Source organism: Micromys minutus (assembly GCF_963924665.1).
Source record: "Micromys minutus genome assembly, chromosome: 13".
NCBI lineage: Eukaryota > Metazoa > Chordata > Mammalia > Rodentia > Muridae > Micromys > Micromys minutus.
In genome coordinates, this window is record NC_137982.1 from 33976894 (window position 1) to 33994735 (window position 17842).

Genomic DNA, 17842 nt, shown 5'->3' on the forward strand with positions numbered 1-17842 from the left:
ATAGTCCATCTCACTAGCATTCACACACATGTGGTAAGTGTGACTTGTGACTGCTACTTGAACAGAGATAGTAAGAGGAAATGGATCCCAGTAGAAGAACCTTTTTTTTTCTGGTAGAGATGAGGTAAGAAAAATGGCTAGGGTTTGTTACACAACCCATCTCATTGCTACGGAACATTCTTTGGTTCCTAATTTGTGTGCGCTCTCGACACACACACACACACACACACACACACACACACACATACGGGGAGGGGCAGAAACACTGACAAAACAAGACTGGAAGTTAGACAACATACAAGTTCCTTAAAACATCCAAACAAGGACAAAGGGAGCTTGGGACCAGATGGCAGTTTGCTACGATCTTGAAGTTCATGCCTCGAAAATTCCTATGTTGAAATTCTAACTCCCAAAATAATGGTATTAGGAAATAAGGCCTTTGGAAGGCTTGGGAGCCTCTGTGATTAAGTCAGGAGGGCAAAGTGTTCATTAATAGTAGTTTAGCGTCTTTATAAAATCAACCCAAGGGAGCGCATCTGCCCTTCTACCGAGTGACCAAAGAATGAGAAGGCATCTTTCTGAACCAGAGGACAGGCCCTCACAAGACAACAAATATGTCTGGACGCCTTTGACCCTGTACTTCCCACAGTTCAGAACTGTGAAAAGGACCTGTGTAGTGTGTATGAGCCACTTGTGTAGTGTTTGTTGCAATAGATCAGTGACTAAGATGTTGGTGAGGGAGGTACCTGCAAGTGGTCAGATTCTGAAATGTTCTTGAAAGTAGAGTTAAGAGGTCTGTTGGTGGATTGCCTACGTGATATCAAAGACAGAGAAGAGGGAATGGTGGGGTCGATATACTTTTGTCTCCAGGAAACTGAGGACTGACGATTTATATACATAGGCAGACTGCAAAAACAGACAGGCTAGGTAGTGAAATCAGGGTCTGGTGTAGACCTGTGGATTGCAAAGATATGAGTAAGCAACCATGTGAGGATGTTACACATAGATAAATATATCTAATATATACAAATTGGAGTTCAGGAAAAAGATTCAGGCTGGAGGAGAAATTTGGGAGTTCTTTGCTTTTAGTATTTAAAGACAAAAAGTAGTTGCAATCACCAAAAAATACCGGATGGACAGAACTCTTTGGTGTTTCAATATTTAGAAGTTTTAGAGACCTGAAAAAAAAAAAAAAAAAAAAAAAAAAAAAAAAAAAAAAAAAAACTGAGAAAAAGTGGCCAGTAAGGCCAATGCAAAGTCGAGAAGAATATTCTATCTAGAAATTAACTGGAAAATACAGAGGCTGCAGATGTAGCTCAGTTATTGCTTGTCTGGCATGCAAAGCACCCACCTTTGACCCCAGCAGCACATAAAGCAAAGGTGCTAGCACACATCTTAAGTTGGGAGGTGCAAACAAGAGGACTGAAGTTATCAGCTGTGGAGAGAGGAAGCCCTGAGTGAGTGAGAGGGCGTGTGTTGTTACCACAGGAATGGTTAGGTCAAAGACTAACCTCAAACCCAGGGGAAAGTGGCAAAGCCCCCACATGCAGCGGTGCGACTCAGAGGCATAGCAAAACCTTACTCTGGTCCTCTGTGTGGATGCTGACAGTGTGTGTGGAAAACATCCACCATAGTTTAAGCCCCTTGGATAGTTCTGGCCTGAAGACCGCTCCCCTCCAGAGGCTGTTCCTGCAGAGTAGCAAAGCCTGTCTCCGTGTTCAGCTGTGTACAGTAACTCTGCCTTGTTGGTTTTCTGTATGGAATAACTCCTCCTCCTTGTTCAGCTCTAAGCAATAACCCTGCCTGCTGTTCAACTCTATGGTAATCACGCTGAGCTTCCCGGGTGCTGTAGCTTCCCTAGCCGAATTCTACCCAACTTTTTACATCCATGTCTCTATGTATTTATTTGTCTTTTCTTTACTTACTTGCTGCCCCAATCAGGTGTAATCCCTGGAGCCCTGAAGGGACTTGCAGAAGCTCATCCTTGCCTACAGGGAGAGCCTAGTGAGGAGTGAGAGGAGAGAGATGAAGAGGCCAAGACCATCAAGAATATTTACTTTGTATTACTGTAACCGACAACATGGGTAAAATGACTAAAATTGACAGCTGGATTCGGCAACCTAGTTGGCACAGCAGTTTAATAAACTTATCAAAAAAACACAAGAAAACAAAACAAAACCAGCACAGCATATCAGTACGTGCTTAGTAGCTACTGGGGAGGCAACTTTGAGACAAGGAATTCAAGACTAGTCTGGTTACTGTAGTGAGGCCCTGTCTCAAAAAGACAAAGGGGGAAAGTCTTTCAGTTATGAAGTTTGTCTCTTTGTTGTTGTCTGTGCTGTTTTAAGATAGAGCTTCTCTGTGTGGTCCTGGCTGTCCTGGAACTCTCTCTGTAAAACAGACTGGCCTCAAACCCAGTGATCCACCTGCCTCTGCCTCCCAAGTGCTGGGCTCAAAGACGTGTACCACCACTGCCTGGCTGTGAACTGTGTGTTAATAAAGCATTTTTCTACATGGATTTAAAAGTATTTTTTCCTGAGCTTTGGAAAATGTTAATATTCTTTTCATTCATAAAATCTGAGCAAAAAGAAAACAAATAAAACCTCCTGTATTTTGTTCATGTGTTGAGTTAGGCTCTTAATATCTAAACTAGGTTAGCCCTGCAATCAGGGTCCTCCGACCAGAGCCTCCTAAATGGCGGGATCTCAGGTACATTACCTCAGCTTGCCCAACATTTTCTTAAAATATTTTATATGCTTAAATTGTTTTAAATTAAAAATAGGTTACAAGTAATGTTATGGTTTTCTGAAAACAGTGTAGGACAACTCAACCAACTAGTTAATATATCACTTCAAATCCTCAACCAACTAGTTAATATATCACTTCAAATCCTTATCGTTTCTGGCAATGAAAACACTTCCATTTACAGTAATCCGTTTGAAATGCACGGTGCATTATTGTTTAATATATGTGGCACTGTTCAACACCTCAAAGGAAAAACCCCCTACACATTTCTCCTGTCTAATTGAGGTGCCATATCTTGGACCTGTTTCCCCTCCTTCCCCCTCCTTCCCCCTCCTTCCCCTCCTTCCCCCTCAGCCGCTGATCACCAGCATTCTAGTCTCACTTTCGTTCACTTGTTTTAGATTCTGCGTGTGTGATGATAATGTCCCATTATTCCTTTGTGCCTGGCTAACTTCATTTAGCATAAAGTTCTCCAATTCATCTATATTGTCTCAACACAGTTTCTTTTTTATGGTGGAATATATTACTGTATTATACATGCCACATCTTTTTATTCATTAACATGCTAGTGGATACTTAACTTGATTCCACAATTGGACTATTATTAGCAGTGCTGAATTGAACATGAATGTGCAACGGATTTGATATTCTGGTTTCTGATTTCAAATCTCTTAGGGGGGTATATAAAATGGGACTAGCTGGATTTTCTTCCAGAAACCTCCAGTATCCTAAAATGACTATACAAATGTATATTCCTACCAGCAGTGCTAAGCACTTTGGTGAGATTAGGGAAAACACGTCAGTACAGAGATGCTAAGTAGGCTTTCTTGGCCTCACATGCCCATGTGGCCATACGGAAGGAAAGGGAATCATTCAGAGGAAAAATGAAAATCCCCAGTAACAACTTGGCAGAGTCCCTCCTTCCTACAGGCAGTTCAAGAGACATTAGACTCCACTGTTACCCAATGAAAAGGTCACAAAAAGAGAAACTAATATAATTAAGGGAAATGACTCTGTAGGCATGGCAGCAAGGAAGACTGCGAACTACCTCATGGGTGGAGTACTGACGACCGGTTTACCGTCCCAGGAGAATAAAACGAACCACAGACCAGTTTTTTCGAAGTTTGGCTCTCATAAGAAGTCATTAAAACAAGCCAGAAGGATGATAGACCCTAGATGAGAAAGCGCTGCTCCCCACAGCAGCCAGTGGGAGAAAACCACGCCCACAACCCCACCCCCACCCCGAGCCCCAACAGGGCAGTGATTCTAACCAATCTGTTACCAGAATTATCTTGGGGGAAGGACCAACACTGGATTTTAGCTCTGTCCAAATAAGGCATAGCTATTTAGGAAAGAAGAGGTAAACGGGCTCATTCAGACCTTCACCTGGGGGACTCAGTTCTGTTAAGGTAACTTCGAGGGTCCAGTGCTACCTACAGAGTGATAACAATCTTCCTTTCCATCTAAAACAACTCGAGGTCTCTGCAACTGCTATCACTTACCTCCTTAATGCAGTATGAAAAACCAACCACATAGGAAGGTTGAGAAGGTTAATCTTACCCTTAAAAAGGCCTTGTCAGTAAACTTCTAGTCTTTTGCTACCCACAATCCTCCCCAGAATAAGAATAGCTCCTAAAGACACCTTACAATTTAGCTTTTTAGATATGCTATGTAGGGGCCCTTCCTGACTAAATGTTTACTTGTTGACTCAGAGAATCAAAAATTGTCAGTTATGGAGACGATCTAGGATAATACAATATGGGAAGAAGTCACAGTTGGGCGTATTGGGACACACCTGCAATCCCATCACTTCCTGAAACAGGAAGACTGTACGTCCAGGGTTACCTAGAAGACCTTGTCTCATTAGGAAGAAAAAATAGGAAGGAAGGCGAGAGGAAGGGAGAAGGGAGAAGGGAATGGGGAAAGGAAGAAAGAAGGGGAGGGGAAAGGAAGAGAAGAGGGAAGAATAGGTGGGAAGGGGGGAGGGAGAGAGAAAGAAGTCTTAATAGCTACTGAGACTCCACATCCACAATGAACTTATAATTTAGATGATCCCAGAAAAACGAGTTACACACTCTAGTAACCCTAACGTGAAGAACCATACGCTCTATGCTGTCAGGCTAAGTGGAGTAACATTTGGATTCACTCTTTTAAAATAAAACCTACTGCTTTTTGGGTTTTCAGGGTATAGAAAACAACTTGACCAGACCTATAGCCTTCCGTTTATGAGGAAACACAAAGTGGGCATTTAGGATTTAGATGTTGGGCTGGAGAGATTTGGTGGTTCTGTTCTTCCAGAGGTCCTGAGTTCAATTTCCAGCAACCACATGGTGGCTTACAACCATCTGTAATGGGATCCAATGCCTCTTCTGTTGTGTCTGAAAACAGCTACAATGTGCTCACATAAAATAAATAAATCTTTAGAATTTATATGTTTCTATCAACAGTCCTTAGCTAGAAGTCCTGGAATCATCACTATTGACAATTCACCCTATTTTTGCAAACCCCCACACATTCTCAGAGTGCTTTAACAAATTTTCCTGATGTCCACCTAGTCTAGTCTACATTCATGACCCCGTTTCACTCAAGTTCCTCAGCTAACGTTTTTCCTATCACAGTACCAATTCTCCCAGACACAAAGAAGTAATGTCTATATCCTCCTTGCCCAAACTGTACTTAAGGGCCAAAGTACAGCCAGCTTTTTGAGCCTGGATAAAGAAACACCATCACTGACACAAAAGAAGACAGTATATTGAGACATGGGCATGGGCTGGTTGACTTTTCTTAATATACTGTCTCAAATTTCCTTTCTAATCATGTGTCTCTGGTAAAATTCTTTGTCCTTTAGATACAAGAGGTTGGCAACTCCAAAGGGTACCCTGGGACTCGAACCCACACCTGTAACATAACCAGGAACCACACCTGGCATCCCGCCATCTGTGCTTGGAACCCTTGCAGACCGTAATGGAGGTCATCTTGAACAGTATTAAACAAACCTTTCTCATAAAAAGATATAATAACTCTCATAACCAACAAAGGGGACAAGGATTCATTTTATTTCTAACTCAAATACTTTATCCCAGACACTAATTTTGGATCACTAGAGACCCATCAATGTAACCGAGCTGCTGTAACACAGATGTCCCCAGGAGACCCTAAGCCTTCTCATATACACGGAGCCAAGGTTTTATCTTACCTTGACCAGTCCTCGGGAATGACATACTTCTTGGATGGTTTACATATTTCTTCCCTTCATGGTACCTCAGGTATTTATGACAACGCTTCCTTATAAATTATTCTGTATCAAAACATACCTACTGGACCCACACTGAAAACCATCTGAAAGGTGGCTCAGCTGAACAAAACCAGAGCCCCTCATTCATGGCACTCTCTTGGAAGCCTGTTCCTGGGCTCCACGACCCAGTCCCCTTTTTATCCTCTCAAAGCTCCACCTTCCCGCCAAATGAAATTTAGTTCTAGAGCATGTCTACCTTTGTGCCTAATGACCTTGAAGTTTCTTAATCGATTCCAGGCAGGGTAAGGTTGAGGTATATAAAGTGTAGATGGGAATCAAGTGGCCCTCTCAAATGAGGCAATAATTATTTATAAGCCCGCGTTCCCATTACTACTCTCCCAGCTTCTTGCAATAATCACAGAGTAGTAACGCACCGTGGCACCGAGCGGAGCAGTTGGAGGAAGAGCATACAGTGCTGGGCTGACTGTCGAAAACGGTCCTAGTGTCTGTGGTTTAATTATTTGAAATGTCCAGTAACGACTTAAAAGCACTAAAGGTCGTTTGATTCACTGGTTCACACAGACTTTGGACAACAACCGCTTTGCCCCAGATTATTTGCTAACTGAGAGACAAATTTTGTGTCCTTGTAAATACTTCCTGCTGTATGCACACATTAACATTATAAGTGAGACACAGGCTGAGGTAAGAAAGCTATACAAAGAAGCTTAATTGCTCCATTAGATTAAAAAAAGCCAACAGCCAGGTTAGTTGTGAGCCCTCTTCAGTCAGCTCAGTCCTTCCGGGAGGTAAGGACGGTTCCACCTCTCACACTGGATCCTCTCAGTTCTAACTGCTCCTGTACTGCAACTGACCCGTGCCAAAATGAGGGTCCTACACGCTTTCCAAATATTCCCATTTAAGAGACACCCATAGCGAATCTACATCACACACCTGGGATTTCCACTCCCAAGGAAGGAAAACCTTCAGCACTTCCCTTCTTCACTTGCTAAAACTCAAATGCCTGCTGTTACCCATAGCTGAGCCAGCTTGTAAAGGCCTCTCATTCTGAGCTGACAATGACAATTACAAAAACTAAAATAAATTGGCTCCTAAAACTAAAATAACTTGTGTTGTTGTAAATATTAAATATTAAAAATGATTTATCTCTTTATTAGCCCCGAAGTCTCACTCCTCAGGCTCAATTTTAGTATTGAGCCCCACGCACCTCTGTCGCTGGGTTGGAGTCACCCCCACAGCCTAACTCTGTCCTTCCCTTGGTGGTTTTCCACCTCCTGTTGTCCACCTCCATCCTGGGGTGTTCATTCATCCCAAAATCCCAACACAAACACAACTCTACTGCCCAATAGTTTTTCATACAGGTTTATGTGTTCAATTCTCAATCCACAAATGCTCTACACAACAAGATTACATCAAATAGACAAAGATACAAACTGCCCTCCTATATGAGATAAGACCTATAAAATCTTTAATGTTCATAGCTGTTTAATGCCAATTATGCCCACCTGGATCTAGCTGGTCTTTCTGGACTTCCAAGTTGGAGTTTCTCTAGCCCCCCTCCCCCAGTCCTCAGACATCTCCTCCCAGATCTTTTCTCTCCACCTCCCTCCCCTACCTAGTCACTGGCTTTCCTTTATTTTACTAATTAAAATGGAAGGTTCAGATGAAGTCACCTCTTGAAAAGGTGACTGGACAGCCCTTCTTGGGGAAATGGAATTAACATTAAAATACTAACAGCTTCAGGACAACCCACAAACTTGTTTTCTGGAATCTTGTCTTCTCTGGGCTATCAACTCCCAGTAATGGCATATAGGCCAGGAGAGAGGTCTATAATCACCCAAGGATCTTTAACCTAACATGCCCTGGTTACCCTAACAACAGCCAACCTCAGGACCCCAAAAGAAACTTTTTCATCCTCTTCCTACCTACTTCTTTCTCCCCTGTAAGAACCTCAGCCAATAAGCAGACAGCGAGCTCCATTTTTGCAGGTTTTTCTTTCTCCCCAAGAAAAGCCTACACTGTTAAGTGCGCATTTCCTTGTCTTGATTTCCTGCTTGCTTACACTATACCTTCATGTCCAAGTATGCACACACGATGTGCTCCCCAAGCGTGATGGAAGCTCCTTGTCCGGAGGATCCTGTGATCACCACTTGAGCGTACCTTCCCTGGTAATAAAAGCCTTCTCTCAGTATTTTTTGTGTAATCTCTGAATTTTCTCAGGACTATGACAAAAAACTTACAGGATCTTCCTAGCTCCCGATGATGGAAACAATCCTGAAAGCTTCTTGGTAGAATGTCAACCCTGGCTGCCTAAGTGGGCATCTGGAAGGAACTTCTCCCTTCCTTCTGAAGCGCTCCTCTGGTGTGTAGGACACATCCCTCTACACTGGGTGACCTGCATGGTTAGGATGAATTTTCTTGTGGAGTTCTACAGACCTGAAAGTGCTCAAATCGCTGTACATCAGGAAATGGTAAATGCTGGACAGGGAGAGATTTTTTTTTCATTTTTTTCCTTCCTTCCTCCGTCCCTCCCTCCCTCCTTCCTTCCTCTCTTTTTTCCCAGACAGGGTTTCTCTGTGTAGACCTGGCTGCCCTAGAACTCACAGAGATCTGCATATCTTAGCCAGGAGGAGACTTCTCTGATAATAAAAAGAATGTAAAGAATTGAATTCTTGAACAGATTCTTGAACTGACACACCCTGTCTCCTTACTCCAAGGGCAATGGAAAGCAGGACGATTAACTGGTCCCAAATTGTAATAACCAAACAAAAAACCCAAATTTTATCCTGGGTCCCATTATCACCGACCATACAAACTGTGAGCGGAGTGGTAGTATCTACCCTCAGACCTACAAAGAAAAACTATTTAAGTAGCTACTCTGCACTCTGCCAGTGGAGACCCCAAGGTTACTCTGGGACCCCCACTAGGTAATGATATAATTTAGACCAAATAGGCTTCTGACCTACACTTGAACAGTTTCTGTTAATGGCTTTTTTTCTTCTTTTTTTCAACCTGATATTCATGCTTGTCCTTCCTCAACTCTAAAGGCTGACTTCTTATCTGGACACCCCCTAGGCCAAATGCCCTTCCCAGTAGCAGTGACCCTGAAGAGCTTCCTACAGAGGCCCTTCTTAACGGCCCAGGAAATTTTAAAGAATAATTTTATCCAGATATAATTAGAAAATCTGAGCATACAGCCCAAGAGTTCTGATCTTCAGATGGCTTGCCAGTAAGACAGCAGGACAAGGCCAGAAGTAGTGCCAAGCCTGGGACCTCTCATGCGGTCTCCAATGACAGAGGAGAGGGCCCTCTTGTGGTTAACAATGAGGGGAGGTCCAGGGATTCTCTCACTGGAACCTTCAGAAAGGAATCAGGGATGTGTTTCTCTTTTGCTATTTTAACAGAACAACCCAGAGTCCTTCTCCTGTGCACTGTAGCTTTAAGAACACCTAAGTCAGCCGTTCCAACTTGGAAATTCCAGAAAACAGTCCTAACCAAATTCTATCTGTTGGATCAGTATGTAATATTTTAAAGAGCATGCTTTAAATTTGAACTCTCCCAAAGAATACTTGCTTTTGACCCCAGATATCCCTATGGCCACCTCTGATGATTTTTCTGCATCAAGTTTGGTCTTTCAGTCAGCAGGTAGAGAAAAAGGGCCTCCAAAAGAAAGCTTTAAATCACATTATTTACGACTAGATTTGTTTGCTGAGAGGCGGGAGCAAGCTGTGAGGTTACTATGTGCAAGCTGTCTTTGCTCTGAGAGAGAAACCAGTTTTATAGCAAAAACAGCACATGGATTCATAAACACAAGCTATGATTACGGCTTAACCTAGAAACTTTAATTACACCCCCTAGGCAGGGAATCTGTCCAAAAGACAGTGGAAAGCCTCCATCTAGGAAGGAAATACATTCAGTGTCTCCTTGCTGCCCAAACCAGGGGAACCCAAACTCAGTCAGCCTATACCATGTCCTCTACCCTAGTGAGGCACACATGGACCTGAAGGAACACCTAGACTCCCTTTTCTCTCCAAGATTTAAAACATTAGACACTCACCTGAGGACATTCTCAGAAAACCCCAATAATTATACAGAAGTTTTGGGATTAGCCCAATCCTTTAATTTAACATTAAGAAATATCATGCTAATTCTTTTAAAAAATACCTTAATTTTTCATTAACATTTTTGCTGTGTATGTGCTAGTGCATGTATGTGTGCTTATGTATGTGTCAGAAGACAAGTTGCAGAAATCTCTTCTCTTCTTCTACAAACTGGGTTACAGAAACTGAACTCAGGTCTTCAAGTTTGGTGGCAATCACCCGAAACTTCTGAGACATCTTGCAGGCCCTTGTGCTAATTTTTAACTAAACCTTAACAGTCACAAAAAGACTGCAGTTTCACAGGCTGCCGAACTGAGTGGGAAAGGAATGTAGAAGACAAATCAAGTGGATTCCCTGACAATGACAGAACATGGTAGGCAGACAGTTCCTATGAGTGACCATGAATAGGATTAGAACTACCCCCCAGGGCGAGAGAAACAAAAGTGTGTCTCAGGAGTTTTAAAATGAATCTACCATAACTGTTAAATTACTCTAAGCTTTCTCAAGTAATTTAGGGAGCAGAAGAAATGCCTGAAGTCTTCCTAGAGAGACTCAGAAAGTCCCAATAAACATACCAATGCAGATCATGAGTCAATAGGTAACAGATTTTTTAAAATAATTTTCATCAATTTATCTTTATTTGTGCACACATATTTGTAGGTGTGCATGGCTTGGCATATGTGAATAGGCCAGAGGTTAATTTCCAGGAGTTGGTTCTTTCCTTCAGGAGGAGCTGAGAGTTCTACAACTTCATATAAAGGCAACTTGAGAAGATTGGCTCCTACATGGCTAGGAGGAGGGTCTCATTGCCCACCCCACAGTGACACACTTCCTTCAACAAGGCTACACCTCCTAAGAGTGTCGCTCCCTGGGCCAACCACATTCAAACCATCACTCTCTTACTCTGGATTAAAACCTGATTTAGGGGGTTGGCTAATCTTGGTTGTTACCTTGACCTCATCTTCCATCAGCTAAACCCCAAGCAACTGAGCACACCAGTCAGAAATTTTCTTGATTGACTCATTTAAGGTGAGAAGACGCACCATTTAAGTCTGAGCCACAGCCACATAGATGGTCTCCGCAGAGGCTTCTGCATTTTGCTTGCTCTCATTCTCACAAGCAAGCTCATCTGTCCTGCTGTTGAGGCACTGCTTTATGGTATTAGGATCCTGTCTTAGGGTTTCTATTGCTGTGAACAGATACCACGATCACAATAACTCTTATAACAGAAAACATTTAACTGGGGCTGGCTAACACTTCAGAGGCTTAATCCATGACTGTCACGAGGAGAAGCATGGTGGTACTCAGGCAGACATGATGTTGAAGAAGGAGCTAAAAGTCCTATACCAGGATCAACAGGCTACAGGAAGAGAGAGTCACTAGGACTGGTTTGAGCATTTGAAACCGCAAAGCTCACCCCCTAGTGCAAGGCCTAATAGTGACACTATCTCTGATCTTATGAGGTTGTTTTGACCACAGACCTCCTTACTTAAAATTCCAAAATAAACTGAAGATAAACTGAGATGTCCAGCCTCATTTAGTGAACAACTCCAGGATTCTGTTGGGAAACAGTGATTGTTGGAATAACAAGACCCACAGCCTGTAAGCTGCCCTAATTTATATATGTGTATGTGTATGTGTATATATTAATTCTGTGCATTCTGTTCTTCCTTACTAATATATCTAGAGAACAGCTCAACTTCTTGAGCCTTTAAGCCAAAGTCCTCCAGCATAAAAATGAATTTTCTTATGTCAGCACAGAAGAAAATACCTAGATACCCACACACATCTCCATTGTTTGGTGATAGAAGATATAGTATAGCCAAGACCATGGCTAAACTGTGCCAACAATTTCATTTCACTTATGTCTTTCTTTTCTTTAGATATAATGAATTCTAAATATTAAAGGTTGGCACAATTTAGCCATGTTTTTGCAGCCAACATGTCTCGCAACTATAGCTATACTTGCTCTGGTATGTCCAAAGGCAACTAAATTGACTATGGGAAAAAAATTTAATTGTAGAACTCCCACACAACATGGCAGAACTGTAAGAACATTCCTTCCAGCTTGTACCTGTCCCTGGGAGCAGAGCCTCTGCTCCACCCTCCCCAACCCACCCACACTAAGAAGCAGCTTATACCACAGGACTTCTGACAGGTCCAGGATCACAGGCTTCCACTGGAGCCCAGGAGCAGATCCTGGGTTCTGGATCTCTGCCCATTCTGCCTACACCCAGAGAGAGTCTGTCCCCAGGATTTATGACATACCCAGGATTACAGAGATAGCAGGTCCCCTAGGAGTTCTGATACAACCAGGATCACAGGATTACAGGCTCACAGGAGGGACAGGCTTCACTCAGAGACAGTAAGATCAGCCAACACCAGATATAACCAGATGGCAAGAGGAAAGCAGGAGAACATAAGCAACAGCAGCCAATGCTATTTGACAACACCAAAACTCCCACCACAGCAAGCCCTGGGTACCCCAGAAACATATAAAGCAAGATTCAGATATAAAATCCCATCTCATGATGATGATAGAAGACTTTAAGAAGGTCATAAATAACTCCCTTAAAGAAATACGGGAGGAAAACAAACAAAGAAATACAAGGATACAAGTAAACAAGTAGAAGCCCTTAAAGAGGAAACACATAAACCCCTTAAAGAATTATAGGAAAACACAACCAAACATGTGTAGGAAATTAACAAAACCATCCAAGATCTAAAAATGAAAATAAAAACAATAAAAAAAATCACAAAGTGAGACAGCCCTGGAAATAGAATACCTAGGAAAGAGTTCAAGAGTTATAGATGCAAGCATCATCAACAGAGAACAAGAGATAAAAGAGACAATTATCAGGTATAGACAATACCATAGAAAACATTGACACAACAGTCAAAGAAAATGCAAAATAGAAAAGCTCCTAACCCAAAACATCCAGGAAATCCAGGACACAATGAGAAGATCAAACCTAAGGATAATAGGTATAGAAGAGAGTGACGATTTCTAACTCAAAGGGCCAATAAATATCTTCAACAAAATTATAGAAGAAAACTTCCCTAACCTAAAGAAATAAATGCCCATAAACATACAAGAAGCCTACAAAACACCAAACAGATGGAACCAGAAAAGAAATTCTTCTTGTCACATAATAATCAAAACACAAAAATGCACAGAACAAAGATAGAATATTAAAAGCAAAAAAGAGGTCAAGTAACATATAAAGGTAGACCTGTCAGAATTATTCCAGACTTCTCAGTAGAGACTCTAAAAGTCAGAAGACCCCAGGCAGATGTCATACAGATCCTAAGGGAGTAAAAGTGCCAGCCCAGACTACTATACCCAGCAAAACAATTAATTACTATAGATGGAGAAACCAAGATATTCCATGACAAAACCAAATTTAGACAATATCTTTTCACAAATCCAACCCTACAAAGGATAATAGATGAAAAACTCTACCACAAAGAGAAAAACTACACTCAAGAAAAAGCAAGAAATTAATCTCACAACAACCCAAAAGAAGAGAGATAAACAAACATAATTCCACCTCTAAGAACAAAAATAACAGGAAGCAACAGTGTTAACTCTCTCTTCTTAATCTCTCTTAACATCAATGAACTCAATTTTCCCAATAAAAAGACACAGACTAACAGGCTGTATATGTAAACATAACCCAGCATTTTGATTCATACAAGAAACACAACTCAGTGACAAAGACAGAGAGTACTTCAGAGTAAGCCACTAGAAAAATTTTTCCAAGCAAACTGTCCCAAGAAACAAGCTGGAATAAGTAGCAATATAATATCAAGTAAAATCAACTTTCAAACAAAAGTTATCAAAAAAGATGAGGAAGGCCACTTTATACTCATCAAAGGAAAAACTCTACAAAGATGAACTCTCAATTCTGAAAATCTATGCCCCAAATGCAAGGGTACCCACATTCATTAAAAAAAACTACTAAAGTTCAGAACACAAATTGTACTTCACACAATAATAGTGGGAGACTTCAACACCCCATTCTCATCAATGGGCAGGCAGATCATGGAAACAGAAACTAAACAGAGACACAGCTTAACTAACAGAACTTATGGACCTGTTATGGATTTAACAGATATCTATAGAACATTTCACCATAAAACAAAAGAATACACCTTCTTCTTAGCATCTCACGGGACCTTCTCCAAAACTGAGCATATAATCAGACACAAAATAAACCTCAACATATGCAAGAAGACTGAAATAATCCCATGCATCTTTTCTGACCACCATGGACTAAGGCTGGTCTTCAATAACAACAAAAACAACAGAAAGCCCACATACAGATGTAAGCTGAACAACTCTTTGCTTAATAATAACAGAACAATTAGATGGCAAAATGAGGTCACAGGAATACAAATTGAACAGAAAAAAGCCAAAATATCACAATTTGTAGATGATATGGTAGTATACTTAGGTGATCCCAAAATTTCCACCAGAGAACTCCGAAACCTGATAAACAACTTCAGCAAAGTGGCTGGATATAAAATTAACTCAAACAAATCAGTAGCCTTCCTCTTCTCAAAGGATAAATGGGCTGAGAAAGAAATTAGAGAATCAACACCCGTCACAATAGTATGGAATAATACAAAATATATTGGTGTAACTCTAACCAGCCAAGTGAAAGATCTATATGACAAGAACTTCAAGTCTCTGAAGAAAGAAATTGACTAAGATGAAAAGATCTCCCAAGCTCATGGATGGGCAAGATCAACATAGTAAACTTGGTTGGTCATCCTACCAAAAGCAATCTACAGATTCATAGCAATGCCCATCAAAATTCCAACTCAATTCTTCATAGAGTTAGAAAGAGGAATTCTCAAATTCATTTGAAGTAACAAAAAAATCCAGGATCGTGAAAACTATTCTCAGCAATAGAGAACTTCTGGGGGAATCACCATCTCTGACCTTAAGCTACACTACAGAACAATCATGATTTAAAAAAAAAAACCACCATGGTATTTGCACAAAGACAGACAGGTAGATCAATGGAGCAGAACTGAAGACCCAGAAATAAACCCACACACCTATGATCATCTGATCTTTGACAAAGAAGCCAAAACCATCCAGTAGAAAAAAAAGACAGTATATTCAACAAATGGTGCTGGTTCAACTGGTGGTCAGTATGTAGACTGTAGACGGATGCAAACTGATCCATTTCTATCTCCCTGTACAAAGAGTCCAAGTAGATCATGGACCTCCACATAAAACCCGATACACCAGATATTCTTTCTAATAGAAGAGAAAGTGGGGAAGAGTCTCGAACACATCTGCACAGGGGAAAATTCCTGAACAAAACACCAATGGCTCAACTATTGAAAAATGAGATCTTATAAAATTGAAAAGCTTCTGTAAGGCAATATCAATAGAACACTGTCAATAGGACCAAATGTCAACCTACAAATTGGGAAAAGGTCTTTACCAACCTTACATTTTAGAGGGAAAATATCTAATATATACAAATAACTCAATAACTTATACTCCAGAGACCCAAATAACCCTATTAAAAATGGGGTACAGAGCTAAACAAAGAATTCTCAACTGAGGAACATGTAATGGCAGAGAAGCCCCTTAAGAAATGTTCAATATCCTTAGTCATCAAGGAAATGCAAATCAAAACTACTCTGAGATTCCACTTCACACCAGCCAGAATGGCTAAGTTCAAAAACTCAGGCAACAGCAGATGCTGGTGAGGATGTAGAGAAAGAGGAATACTTCTCTATTGCTGCTGGGCATGCAAGTTGGTATAACCACTCTGGAAATCAGTCTGGCAGTTCCTTAGAAATTGGAAATAGTTCTACCTGTAGATCCAGCTATACTGCTCTTGGGCATATACCCAAAAGATGCTCCAGTATACAACAATGACACATGTTCCACTATGTTCATAGCAGCCCTATTTATAATAACCAGAAGCTGAAAACAACCTAGATGTCCCTCAACTGAGGAATGGGTACAGAAAATGTGGTACAATTATACAGTGTAGGAGTACTACTCAGCTATTAAAAACAAGGACTTCATAAAATTCATAGGCAAATGGATGGAACTAGAAAATATCATCCACAGTGAGGTAACCCAATTACAAAAGAACACACATGGTATGCACTCACTGATAAGTGGATATTAGTCCCAAAGCTCATAATACCTACGATACAAATCACAGAACATATGAAGCTCTAAAAGAAGGAAGACCAAAATGTGAATGCTTCAGTCCTTCTTAGAAGGGGGAACAAAATAATCATGGGAGGTAGAGGGAGGAAGGGGTCTGGGAGCATGAGAGGAGGAGGACAGGAAGGTCGGCAGGATCCGGTGTGGGAGGAGACAGGGGAGATGTACAGAGGGACAGGAAGTTGAACGGAGGTGTGTAGCAGTGAGAGATGGGGAACTGGGGGTTAGCCACTAGAAAATTCCAGATGCCAGGGAAGCAAGAGGTTCCCAGGACCCAACTAGGATGATACTAACTGAAATACCCAGCAAAGAGGAGACAGAACCTATAGAGACCATATCCAGTGGATAGACACAGCCCCCAGTTGAGGGATGGGGCGACCTACCCACCTCAAAATTTTAACCCAGAATTGCTCTCATCTAAAGGAAATACAGGGACAAAGAGTGGTGCAGAGACTGAAGGAAAGGCCATCCAGAGACTGCCCCACCTAGGGATCCATCCCATCTGCAGACACCAAACCCAGACACTATTGCTGATGCCAAGAAGTGCCTACTGACAGGAGCCTGGTATAGCTGGCCCCTGAGAGGCTCTGCAAGAGCCTGACCAGTACAGATGAGGATACTAGCAGTCAAGCATTAGACTGAGCATGAGGTCCTCAATGGAGGAGTTAGAGAAAGGACTGAAGGAGCTGAAGGGGTTTGCAACCCCATAGGAAGAACAACATTATCAACCAACCAGACCCCCAGAGCTCCCAGGGACTAAACCACCAACTGAAGAGTACACATGGAAGGACCCCGTGTAGCAGAGGATAGCCTTATCTAGCATCAATGGGAAGGGAGGCCCTTGCTGTGGAGGTTCAATGCCCCGGCATAAGGGCATGCTAGGGTAGTGAGGTGGAGTGGGTGGATGTGGGATCACTCTCATAGAGGCACGGGGTGAGATGGGGGCTTGCAGAGGGGAAACCTGGAAGAGGGATAACATTTGAAATGTAAACGAATAAAATAACCAATAAAAAAGTTTAAATTACTTTAAAACTTATTTATTATGTGTGTGTAGCATAAGACAAGATAGACCGGTTACAGGACAGCTTGGAGGAATCAGTTCCCTCCTTCTACAACGTGAGAACTAGGAATTGAACTCAGGTCATTAGGCTTGGTGGCAAGCACCCACTGTCCCCAAATCTAATGACCAGAACTGTTGTATTCCCCGAGAGCATGTGGTTTTCATTTTCTTACTGAAGCTTTCTCTTTAGACTACCACCCCTGGGTGTGTTCTCATAGGCTCTCCTTTGAAGCTCCGTACTCTCTTCATTTCCTCTTTTCAGTCTTGTGGGGTTTTGTGTATTTCTCTTTTCCCAAGTACATTGATGAGAACAGCTATGTTAGGATTGGTGGGAATAGATCATTCTAAAAATGACTTTTAGTGAAATGTAACTTATTCACTATAAAATTTGTATCTGTAAAATGTGCTTTTAGATGTGCTTTTGTTCTTTTACTTAAAGATGTGCTTTTGTTCTTTTACTTAAAGTTTTTTGTTGTGGT